Source organism: Carassius carassius, chromosome 2 (genome assembly GCF_963082965.1).
Source record: "Carassius carassius chromosome 2, fCarCar2.1, whole genome shotgun sequence".
Taxonomy (NCBI): Eukaryota; Metazoa; Chordata; class Actinopteri; order Cypriniformes; family Cyprinidae; genus Carassius; species Carassius carassius.
The window spans coordinates 6693599-6705249 of record NC_081756.1 but is presented as its reverse complement, the minus strand read 5'-3'; the positions used below and the strand labels follow the sequence as shown (position 1 = coordinate 6705249).

At 39.3% G+C, this 11651-nt stretch overlaps 1 long non-coding RNA gene across 1 annotated transcript; it reads left to right on the top strand.

Moving 5' to 3' along the window:
• Positions 1 to 2196: 2196 nt before the first annotated feature.
• Positions 2197 to 5935, top strand: LOC132096398 (uncharacterized). The gene is made up of 3 exons (XR_009422579.1): positions 2197 to 2351; positions 3094 to 3196; positions 5876 to 5935. It is a non-coding gene; the product is annotated as an uncharacterized LOC132096398 (long non-coding RNA).
• Positions 5936 to 11651: the final 5716 nt, after the last annotated feature.

The following is an 11651-nucleotide window of genomic DNA, read 5'->3' as shown; positions in this document are numbered from 1 at the left end:
AGTTCGTCATTGTAACCGACTTAAATGGACAAATGCTCACATTCGATGGCGGATAAACATAAACCGGATGAATCCTGGTCTTCACTGTACAGGGCAGATGTATGGGTGAGTGGTTTGCTGATGTCAACGTTGTGGATTGAGTGGCCCATGGTGGCGCTGGGGTTATGGTATGGGCAGGCGTATGTTATGGACAATGAACACAGGTGCATTTTATTGATGGCATTTTGAATGTACAGAGATACCGTGATGAGATCCTGAGGCCCATTGTTGTGCCATTCATCCATGACCATCACCTCATGTTGCAGCATGATAATGCACAGCCCCATGTTGCAAGGATCTGAACACAATTCCTGGAAGCTGAAAACATCCCAGTTCTTGCATGGCCAGCATAGTCACCGGACATGTCACCCATTGAGCATGTTTGGGATGCTCTGGATCAGTGTATATGTCAGTGTGTTCCAGTTCCTTACAATATACCGCAACTTCACAATTGAAAAGGAGTGGACCATCATTCCACAGGCCACAATCAACGACCTGATCCATTCTATGCGAAGGAGATGTTTTGCACTGCGTGAGGCAAATGGTAGTCACACCAGATACTGAATGATTTCTGGACCCAGACCCCCCAATACAGTAAAACTACACTTTTTCGAGTGGCCTTTTATTGTGGCAAGCCTAAGGCACATCTGTCCAATAATCATGCTGTGTAATCAGTATCTTGATATGCCACACCTGTGTGGTGGATGGATTATCTCGGCAACGGAGAAGTGCTCACTAACACAGATTTGGACAGATTTGTGAACAATATTTGAGAGAAATAGGCCTTTTGTGTACATAGAAAAATCTTAAATCTTTGTGAGTTCAGCTCATGAAAAATGGGGACAAAAACAAAAGAGTTTATAATTTTGTTCAGTTTTTAATTTAAAATTAATAATCATTATTACAACATCAAGAGTGATAAAAAACAATGATTTTGTCATGATATTACAGCTGGACTAACTAATGAGTTCCTGTGTTTTTTATTTCTAGGATATTTACATTATGTAGTTTTTGTGCAAAGACACATACAGTACATGATCAGAATTAAACAGCCTGGGTAAATAATTTAAAATGCAGTCCATAGTATTGTGATTGACTGAAGAATAACTCCTAACATTTATATAGCTCTTTTCTGGGCAATCGAAGCGCTTAACATTGAAGGGGGAATGTCCTCAACCATCACCAGTATGCAGCATACTTGGTGTCTGGAAAAATATCATTGTAATATTTAATAGGGAAATCATGGAGGTGGAAATATTTCCATGGGAAAGAATCTACATTTTGCTAAAGGAAGCATGTGAAGGAAAAAGGACAAAAGCCTAAGAGACTGACTCTGTTTCTTTTTACAGGTAAATAGATATACTTTATGTTGTATTTAACATGGTACATTAGTTTAAAGACTTTTTTTTTAAATAACAAAAAAGATCAATATTACAGTACAGAAGCAACAGGGTGTTAAGATGAAATGCATATGGCTGCTGCATGTCTGGAGGTGAAGCATACCAGTTATATGTAAACGCTGCATTATTTGGAAATTACTTGCAATGTATAAATCATTACAATACAATTTTGGCCTGTTCCTCAGACAAACCTACTGGTTTAATACAGAGTATCGAAGCCTATTGTAGACATATGAGTCATTTATTAACAGCCTTTTATGGTGATTTTATTGAGTGATGTGGTGGACACAATAAAATATCATTTCATGGAAATGATCTGTGACAAAAAAAAAAAAACATCTTATTGGGTTAACTATTCCTTTTAAGACATTTAAGTGTAATCTGCATGCATAAAAATACTTTGACATTTGACTTAAACTATCTACAAATGCTTGCAAGTGACTTCTCTTTAGGACATATATGGAATACATTTGTTTAGGCATTTGGTGATGGCTTTTGATGATGACAGATTTCAGTATTGTAGAAGGGTATTTCGAAGGGAAAATTAGCTATAACACAAAATCTTTCACAAAGGAAAAGTGAAAGTAGATGTGGTGTGTTGTGTCCTGAGACTTATTTTATCTGTGATTTACTCTATGTACTTTGTGGTGTTTGTTTTTGTCCCCATATATGCTGCTACCATTCTCATGGAGGTGATTGGGTTCACCTGTTGCTAATTTACTGCCGATTCACCTCAGCACCACTGATTGGCTGCATCCAGGAGAAAGCCAGTATATAAAGCAATCATTGCCAGACTGTAACAGGTGTGGGATGAATATCCTGCAGATCTGTAGTGGTGAACATTGAGAGCCAAGCCACGGTGTGGAAGTGATCAGAGACATGGACATGATCTACAGCTATCTTTCCTCTCTGGTAATTTTGTTAGCAGTATTAAATTTGCAGTATTCTTTATATAGGATTTAACTATGCCAAAGTGAGTAAAACGGCACTGAGTGTAGGCCTATCTAGTGGGAGCAAAAGCATGACCTGATTAACTAATGTTAATGTTTTAGCTTACAAGATAAAGCTGACAGGGGTGATAACACTTTAGATTAGGGAACCCATTCACTAACTGAGTTTTCCCTCAAACTCCTAATTCGTTCCTTTATTGCTAATAAGTATGGTAGTAGTTGTAGTAATAGTGAAGTCTGGATATTTGGTAGGGTTAGGCAATCTTTAACATGGTCAAGTGGAGTAAGGCATCAAAATGGCATGAGGGTTATTAATAGCCATTATTAGCTCTAATATGCTAATAATATACATGTTAACAACCAGCTAGTGAAGTAAATCTTGTTCCCTAAAGTTACCAAAACTACAATGACACACCCTAGTTTTTAAAGGTCGTATCTGGTAGAAATGGGTAAAAATGGCACATTTTCACTTTAAAATGTAAACCATATTTAAACCTCTTCAAATGATGATAACGTCAATGAGGAAAACCGGTTGTACAAGTTCTGTTAAACTGGTCGCATTGAATAGTAAATGTGGCAATAAAACGCCAGCAATGAAAACCACTTGCTAGGTTTAAAAACTAGACCCATTTAGTGGGTTTAAAAAACTTTAATCTATATGAATACTAGTTTGAGAACCATTGATTGGTGATTGTGCTTTGCAGGTGGATAAGATCAGCTCGGTCTTCTGGAGGACAAGCAGCAGTTCATCACCTGCAAACAGTTGGACCGTGAATGGGAATCAGACACAGCCATCAGAGAACAAAAGTATGGGGAACATCCAGCTTCAGCTCATTGTTCATTGGCTGTTTTGTACATGGTCTATTAGTGGAGACTAGGGCGTGGCGATATACTAACGATATGATCATGTGCATCTAGTCAGTAAATCTGTTTCCGTGATTACCGCTAAATTGCCGTCACCTGCTTTCAAATGGAGTGGCTTTTAATAGACTTACCCCTGATTTCCACTGCACACATCTGTGAAGCGTTACGGCTCCGACGCGGCTACCGGAGCTGATCGCGGACACTCTAGTCCAGTGGTTTTCAACCTGTGGGCTGCGGTGGTATTGCAGGTGGGCCGCCAATTACTATTAAAATAAAAAATACTGTTAATATGTAAATGTCTAAGTCGTGTCGTAACATTTCATTTTATATATATATATTATATATATATAATATATTGAATACCAAATAAATACTAAACGGTTACTATGCTTCCACTATTTGAGCTATTTAAGAATAAACCACCAGTTTATCTTAGATATTTTTGCTGCATATGATACAGAACAACAAAGTCAAACCTGCATAAATGGCTTTCAGCATGTTCCCTCCTGACTGCTTGCTCCACTGATTGTCTACCCGCTGCCGAGCTCTGCCTGGATCTGGTTTTGCTGAGCGGTGCCAGCCCGAGTTATTTTCTGTCCATTCCAGTTAATTGAGCAGGCGTGCTTTTCTAAATCGCTTTATAGCACCATTTTCCGCGGCCCTGATCTCCCGCAGTATGCTGTCAGATCAGAATGCAGCGTGCCAAGCGCGAGAACAGACTGGGCATATGCCTAACTCCAGGTTGACGCACTGTCTGTGATGCGCCTTTTTTCCGAGCCCATGTTGACGGATCAGAGCGTTCACACTGCACGCGATAAAAGGTTAGAGATAAAAACGTGCGAAAATGTATATCTAGCACATGAGCATAGAGTTGTGATCGCACAGGATGCAGTTTAAGTGAGAGGAGACGCGTTTTAAGTGTGCACACTCTCCGAGCGAGGGCAGCGTGTATCTGAGCAAGCACGTCTGGTTTTGTGACCGCAAAGGAAATCTGCGTGCGAACTGAGAGATTCGTGCTCGTGCATTATATTTTAATGTGCTTTCACGTTACAATAACTTCTGCACCGCTCGCACGTACTGTATACACACTGCAAACGGAGTATGTGTGAACCTGTATAATGTATAACCTATCCATTTCAACACCTGAGGCACCGCTACAATTAATGAGCTCCATGAACAATGCATGGCAAAAAAAGTAAGAAAAAAAAAAGTCCCTGGACACTGGATTTTTTTTTTTTTTGGCCATAAGTCTATAAACTGTTACACCTTTTAGTATACTAATTATTTTTGACTTATGTCTGTTCTAGAGATGTTACAACTTTTTGATAAAGCACTAATTTGTTTTCTTTTGGAAACGTTTCAAATTCATCCTTGAATGCATTTAAGCATATGTGTGTGCCAAAACGGTTAACAATCTAGCTTCTGAGTACTAAAATTAACTTAATAGTGGGGTCAGTTAACTTTGCAGTGGGCCGTGAAAACGTATGTGTTTTGTGTGGGCCATGAGTTGAAAAAGGTTTGGAACCACTGCTCCAGTTAATGCTTACGTTTACACCAGACGCAAAAGCGTCTCAGAAGCTCTCCGAGATAGCCTAGGCTATTTGAGACCCGCCGCGTCCAAACCGCACAGCAAATACAAAATAGGTCAAAATCCTGTACATAAAAAAAAACGCCCTGTGAAGACTTCCAATCGTATTTCACATTACTATATTCTTGCTAGGAGGCCAGAAATGGATGACGAGAGGTTCATCCTCAAAGCTGAAAACGTCACATTATGACACCACACATCCTTTTAACAAGGACTATTTAAAAAGAAAAAAAGTGGTGTGGAGTTTAATTGTCGGAGTGGAATGAACCGAATTAAACCAGACGAAACCTTAACATTTAGCCAACCATGTTGGAACACCGAAATCAAGAAAAACAATGTTGGACCATAGTGTTCAGGGTTGCCAGATTGGAAATGTCCAAGTATCGTACCAAAAGTTTAAAAAATTATCGTATTTTGAACCCTGAGGTGCACACGAACGCATTCAGAGTGTCTGTAATGAGCCGGTTTCGTGTATGAGTAAAGAAGCCCTATGACTGCAACTACCATAACTTAAATCTTCATAAAAATCTCAAATTATGGTACACTATGGAATTTTTTTTTCACTATTGATCGTACAGAGGTAAATATTATCGTACAAATATGATAATTATCATACGTCTGGCAACACTGATGGTCTCGCGAATGCTACCGCTGCACTTCAGTGGAGGACTCAACAAAACCTCATCAGAAACCTTTAATGCGCCCCAGACGCGTGCAGATATCAGGGGAGAGCCATAGATCAATGACAAGCTACATTATATTGCGTTCATTATCGAGAAGCTGGAAACCCCTGTCCATCTCTTGCTTTTTAAATGGTAGTGTATGAAATCGTTCTACAATATATTGCGGTCATGGGGTTGGGTATGTGTTTTTAAGATCCCAAACATGCGACACCATATTGAAGTTGTAGTAAATTACCCATTTAATTTCTTAATACACATTCATGGTCTTATTGTTCACAATTCATCCGTGTATTTTAATACAGATAAAACAAATTTGGCTTTTAACAAAAAGCACTAATCTGCTTTTCTCAGATGATGTCCCAGTCACAAAACCTCCCATTTTGGTGTCTGAGCTCCAGGAGCGGAGCAGATAAAGATAAAGTGAAGTGACATTCAGCCAAGTATGGTGACCCATACTCAGAATTTGTGCTCTGCGTTTAACCCATCCAAAGTGCACACACACAGAGCAGTGAACACACACACACACTGTGAACACACACCCGGAGCAGTGGGCAGCCATTTATGCTGCGGCGCCCGGGGAGCAGTTGGGGGTTCGATGCCTTGCTCAAGGGCACCTAAGTCATGGTATTGAAGGTGGAGAGAGAACTGTACATGCACTCCCCTCACCCACAATTCCTGCCGGCCCGGGACTCGAACTCACAACCTTTCGATTGGGAGTCCGACTCTCTAACCATTAGGCCACGACTACCCCCAGCAGTCCTGAACAAACCCATTCAGCTTATTCTGGTGGTTTCTTTATAACTCTAACCCTATACAATCAATTCCCAATGGATAATCAATTCAAGTTTTTTTTTATTTTATTTTTTTTTTATTATTTAATCGTTGTTTTGCTCCCTTATTTCAGATCATCCTCTCATCCCATCACAGTACTGCTCAAGTTCATTAACTGACCTTAATGAAATTTCCAAAGTGGACAAGATCAACATCATTGTTAAACGTGCTGGAAAGACTGTGGAAGTAGATGTGTTCCCACTGGAAAGAATCTCAGTTTTACTGAATGATGCCTGCGACTGGGCTGGGAAGAAACCAGAGAAAATGTCACTGGTCTATGAAGGTAAACAAAGCATTCATTCATTGTTCTTGAGGTTGATCTGCTGCAGATCATGTAATTTGTAATGAGTCATGAAATGGATTGGCATGAAAATATGAACCACAAGCAACAACTTGTGTATTACAAACATTAGTTTGCGTGTGCCTGCAAGTCATTAATTGCTAACCTTTTTTTTTAGGAAATCATCTGGATGTGAACATGACCGTGAGACACTATGGACTACGAGGAGGAACTACTGTATATTTGATTTGTGCCTAATGTCTCACAAGTTTGGCCATAACTCTACTACACAACATGAAATGTTGTAAATGCTCTTACTAAGTTTTTTTTTTTTTTTTTAAACCGTATTTATTGTTAAGAGCATAGCCATTGCTGATCACCATTGTTCTAGTTGGTTTACACTGTTCCCTCTCTTATTTTTACTTCTGAAACATTTTAATACTAAAATAAATCTAACACTCAAGAGCAACACTGACTTGAATACTAGGAGTTCAGTAGCTTTTTTTTTTTTTTTTAAATGTAATATTGGGACACATTTTAGCTGAGAACCGTTATAACGCAATCACGTTCTCTGACCAAAAAGTTAGAAAATGTAAAGGGAGTTTCAATAGTTAAAATTAGTTGGAAATTTGTTTCGATTCAAGCACTAGTCCATAGCGTTTGAGTGTGGGTTGTTACGGAGCATTTAATTGGTCAAACGCATGGCATGGACAACTCTTTTACTAAACTAGCCAACTAGAGGGCATGTCGGGTCGCCAAACTCGTCCTGGAGGGCCAACGTCCTGCAAGGTTTAGCTCCAACTTGCCTCAATCACATCTGCAACCAAAAACTTTGACTTTGTCAAGCAATCACTTTGTCAACCCATAGACCGTAAAAGAAATGGACACAGCGACCCCATTGGAACTCAATTAAGACAAGAGAAGCCCATTTTTAGCACTTCCGTTTCTGACGTGCAGACTCAAACTAAGCTTGATGATGTCAGCAACCTGTCTGACAGATGTAAATCTTCTAGTAGCCGTGCGTGCAAACTGCCATCGTTCATCTTGCAGAGACGGCGAGTTTGAGCAGGGAGTTCTTTGGCGTGAGTGAGCAGGAGTAAGTATTCTGAAATATTTTGTCCCGTTGCTTTTATGGACTCTATATCTATGGGCTTCTCCCTTGACCTCTCCCCGATTGCCTGCGAGCTTCTCCTCCTGTCTGTACGGTAATTTCTCTACTGTGCAACAGTAGTTGAGTGGTTCTGACGCAATCGTTAGCCTATTTCTACAAAAACCGTTTCTACGGGGCAATAATGTAACGGAAGGTAATGGAGCCCTTTATACATTTGTCGTGTATCTTTAGAAATAAATAATGGACAAATGGATTCTTTAAACGCCTCCGATGTAAAGTTATTCGCTGTCAAAGTGATGCCAAAATGAATGGGAGTCAATGGGATGCTAACGCAAGTGAAGTTCTGCTACAAGATGGCGACACGCGGCCGACTTCAACTTCCGGTCGACTTCCTTCCCGCCTGCGTCAACCTGATCTCACGGCAATTCGTACATATTTTGTGAGGTGGCTTATTCGTATGACCACACTTCTGCCAAATCGTACGTATTTTATGCACAATTCGTATGAATTTGTAAGGATGACCTACACCTAACCCCGCCCCTAAACCTAACCGACACGGGTTTAGACAAATTGTATAAAATCGTACGAATTGATCGTGAGATGGCATTGGACTTTGCAGGTAGCGTTTTTGCGTGAAAGCACCTCATGAAACTGATTTTGGACAAGCTTCTGAGGCAGAGTAATGGTTTAACAAACTACAGTAAAATATCGAGAGCTTTGGTGATAACTTGGTGGATATTTCATTAGTGAAATATTAATTTCTCATCCGAAATGACAAAGTGAAAAGCGTTGATCAAAAATATACACTTACACGTAAGCGGTGTCCCAAACCTAAGTGCATGGACTCCGAAGTGCGCATTTGAAGTGGGAATGGGTCACAGGAGCGCGACGAAGGGTGTCCCAAACTGAAGTGTGTGGACTCCGAAGTGCGGATGTGAAGTGCGATTGCGTCACGACGTAAGCTGTCCCAAAGTCAGAATGCGCACTTCGAAGGGCGTATTTGAAGTGTGAATGCGTCACCGCGGTGCGACGAAGGCTGACAAATTTCGAAAGCAACTTCAAATGCGCCCTTCAGTTCCCATGAAAATGAAGTGTACATCTATGGACCCCTCGCACCCTACCATATCCCAGAATCACTTGCGTACATATGACGACGGTGGCAGTTGAGAGTTCTGTGGAGGACTTCACATTAATATGTAAGTAGGTTATTGTATTTTCATTCACTCAAATAACTAGCGAAAGTGTAAAAAGGGTGTGGGGTTTTTTTTTACATAAAGCCCAAGACGACAGCTGCTATATAAGACAATGGTCTTTCTCTTTGTTGTGTTTTTGAAGTGCTGTCATGCAAGAGAGGTCTACAAATGTTTTAACCAAACTTTAGCACTTCAGTAGGCTATTTTGTATAAATGGCCTGCTGTCATATTTTCTATTGTTAAGATTACAAACATGTCTTATATATATATATATATATATATATATAATTTTTTTTTTTTTTTTTATAAGCGTTTCCATTTTCTCTTGTTTTATTACTATTCTGGAGCGAGTGAGCCTGCTGGGAAAGACTAAAAAATGCAAAGTTAATTGTCTTTTTTTTTTTTTTTTGCTGAAATTCATTGTGCAACAGGCATGGTTTATTTGCTAAAGTGTCCTGGGACAGGCGAGGGAGCGAGTGGAGCTGCTCCGGGAGGACATCAATCTCCAGAGAGAGAAGAGCGCAAGTTTTCTATATATTACGGTGTATATTACAGTTTTTCAATATATATATTTTTTAAGTGTCATATTGTCAATGGAATAACCTAATTTCTCTAGTTTATTTTTGTGATGCAAGTTAAAAATTGAATGCATAAGTTGTATACATTTTTATTTTTTAGTGTAATTTATTCATAAATAAGCCTGAGTACTTTCTGTACATTTTGTATTGTTTTTCATATTCACGTGTAAATAAAAGTTCTCATGTACTTTTTTTTTTTTTTAATGCAGCTTATAAAATTTTTTCCACAACTTTTTTTTTTTTTTGTCTTGTAAATATATATATTTTTTACACATTAAAACAAATTGTTCTATACATAACTGAAAGTACTTTTTACAACCATTTACTGCATAGCTTAGGTTTAACATCAGAAAAACAACATCAGTTTGAGCCCAGCGCTGCCTCCATGTGTTCTGGGGTCTTCAGGAGGTCAATCTCTTGGTGAATGGTCCTCAGCTACTCGGAGGATAATGGGGTGACAGTGGAAAGAGGCACATATCAAACTCTCTGGAGAGCATCTTTATGATGTGCCACTGGCAAACAGATCAGAAACACCAGGGTCTGGATTGTGGCACCCATCACTGTTGGCGTTCACTTCTCAGAAGTTCCACTGTCAGGGCCTCGCTGCTCAGCACAAAACCTTTAAAACCTGTCCAGCATTGGTACATTCAGCTCTATCCTTCAGTACAGGGGTCTGGTCTGATTTAGGGAAGGAAAAGAGAAATTGTTTAGAGCTATGACAACATAATTAGTACACAAAATATTGAGATACTTTAGTAAACTATAATAACTTCTAATACCATATTGGGGAAAAACTACTAGTTGTCATATTTAAATTTTAAAACCTTAGAAAGGCTTAGCTAAAGAGACAGTTCACCCAAAAATAAAAATTCCAAACCTGGAACAACTTAAGTGTGAGTAAATGCTTACAGAATGTTCATTTTTGGCTGAACTGTCCTTTAAGTAAAAGTATTATCTTGCATACTCTAAAATACTTAAGGTATTGAGAGTAAAACTGTTGGGTAGTTTAATCTACAACAATACATCATGTTGTAAAATACCATATTTTTGTATTGCTGCTGTCCGGTGAGAAAGGAAAAAAAAACATAGTACTTTATATTTGTACGAGTATACTTTATGAATGTACTTTATTACAGTTTTAAAAATGGAAGTAACATTTCTTGTGAGAATATTAATACATTATTGTAACTATATGAAAGACTGCATCTGCAGGACTGGGACCGGTCAAACAGAGCACTGTCAGCGGTCACAGATGCCACTGAACATTTAGCTGTACTATGCTAAAAAAAAAAAAAAGATCCGTTTATTCAGTTTTATTTTCATGGTTAACTGCCTTAAAAAATCTGGGTTGCAAACCGGTCTACATATGATCACCTTGGTCAAGACAAAAAAACTACATAAAATCGCACCTTTGTAAGATATCAGTCAGCACTTTAACTGCTATGTGTGTGTTCGTGTAATTTGTAGTTTTTCATATGTAACGTTATCATTTACATTATTCAAGTAAGCTCCGAACCAGTACCTGCATTTAAAGTTGTAATCAAACAAAGGACGCAGCAAACCAGTGTAATTTACCTTGCCTCGGTCTTGGCAAAGCCTGAGGTACATCACCTTCTCCACTTTGACGTAAAACATAAAAACAAAAACGAGCAGTTCTGGCTCCACCTATCCTGACAGGATTGTCCTCTCGTCAGCTCTCCTCTCGCACCGTTGCTATGCGACAGAGCGCTAATCGGAAACACCAGGTGGTGGAATAGAGCGTCACAGTCCCGCCCAGAGCTGGTGCCGGAAGTAAAAATTCAATGCAATTTCTGCATTGACATTTGGGGTATAAGCCATAAAAACGTAACCATACATGGTAGACTTAAAACCAGCTACGGCTGTAATAAGCGATAGTATATGCTCATATAAATGCAAAAGGATCATGGGGCACTAACCTTGTTTTGATATAAATGCCCTTTATTCGAGATGTCTTGGCTTCATTACCCACAATCCTGAACAGTCCCACAATCCCACAGTGATGCATCTGATTGGTGGAGCTCGTGTAACCGTCTGGTTAAACCCCGCGAAGGTCCGTGAAGGCTGAAGATCATTAATAAAAAATAAAATAAAAACCAGTGTTGCGTTTTTGCAC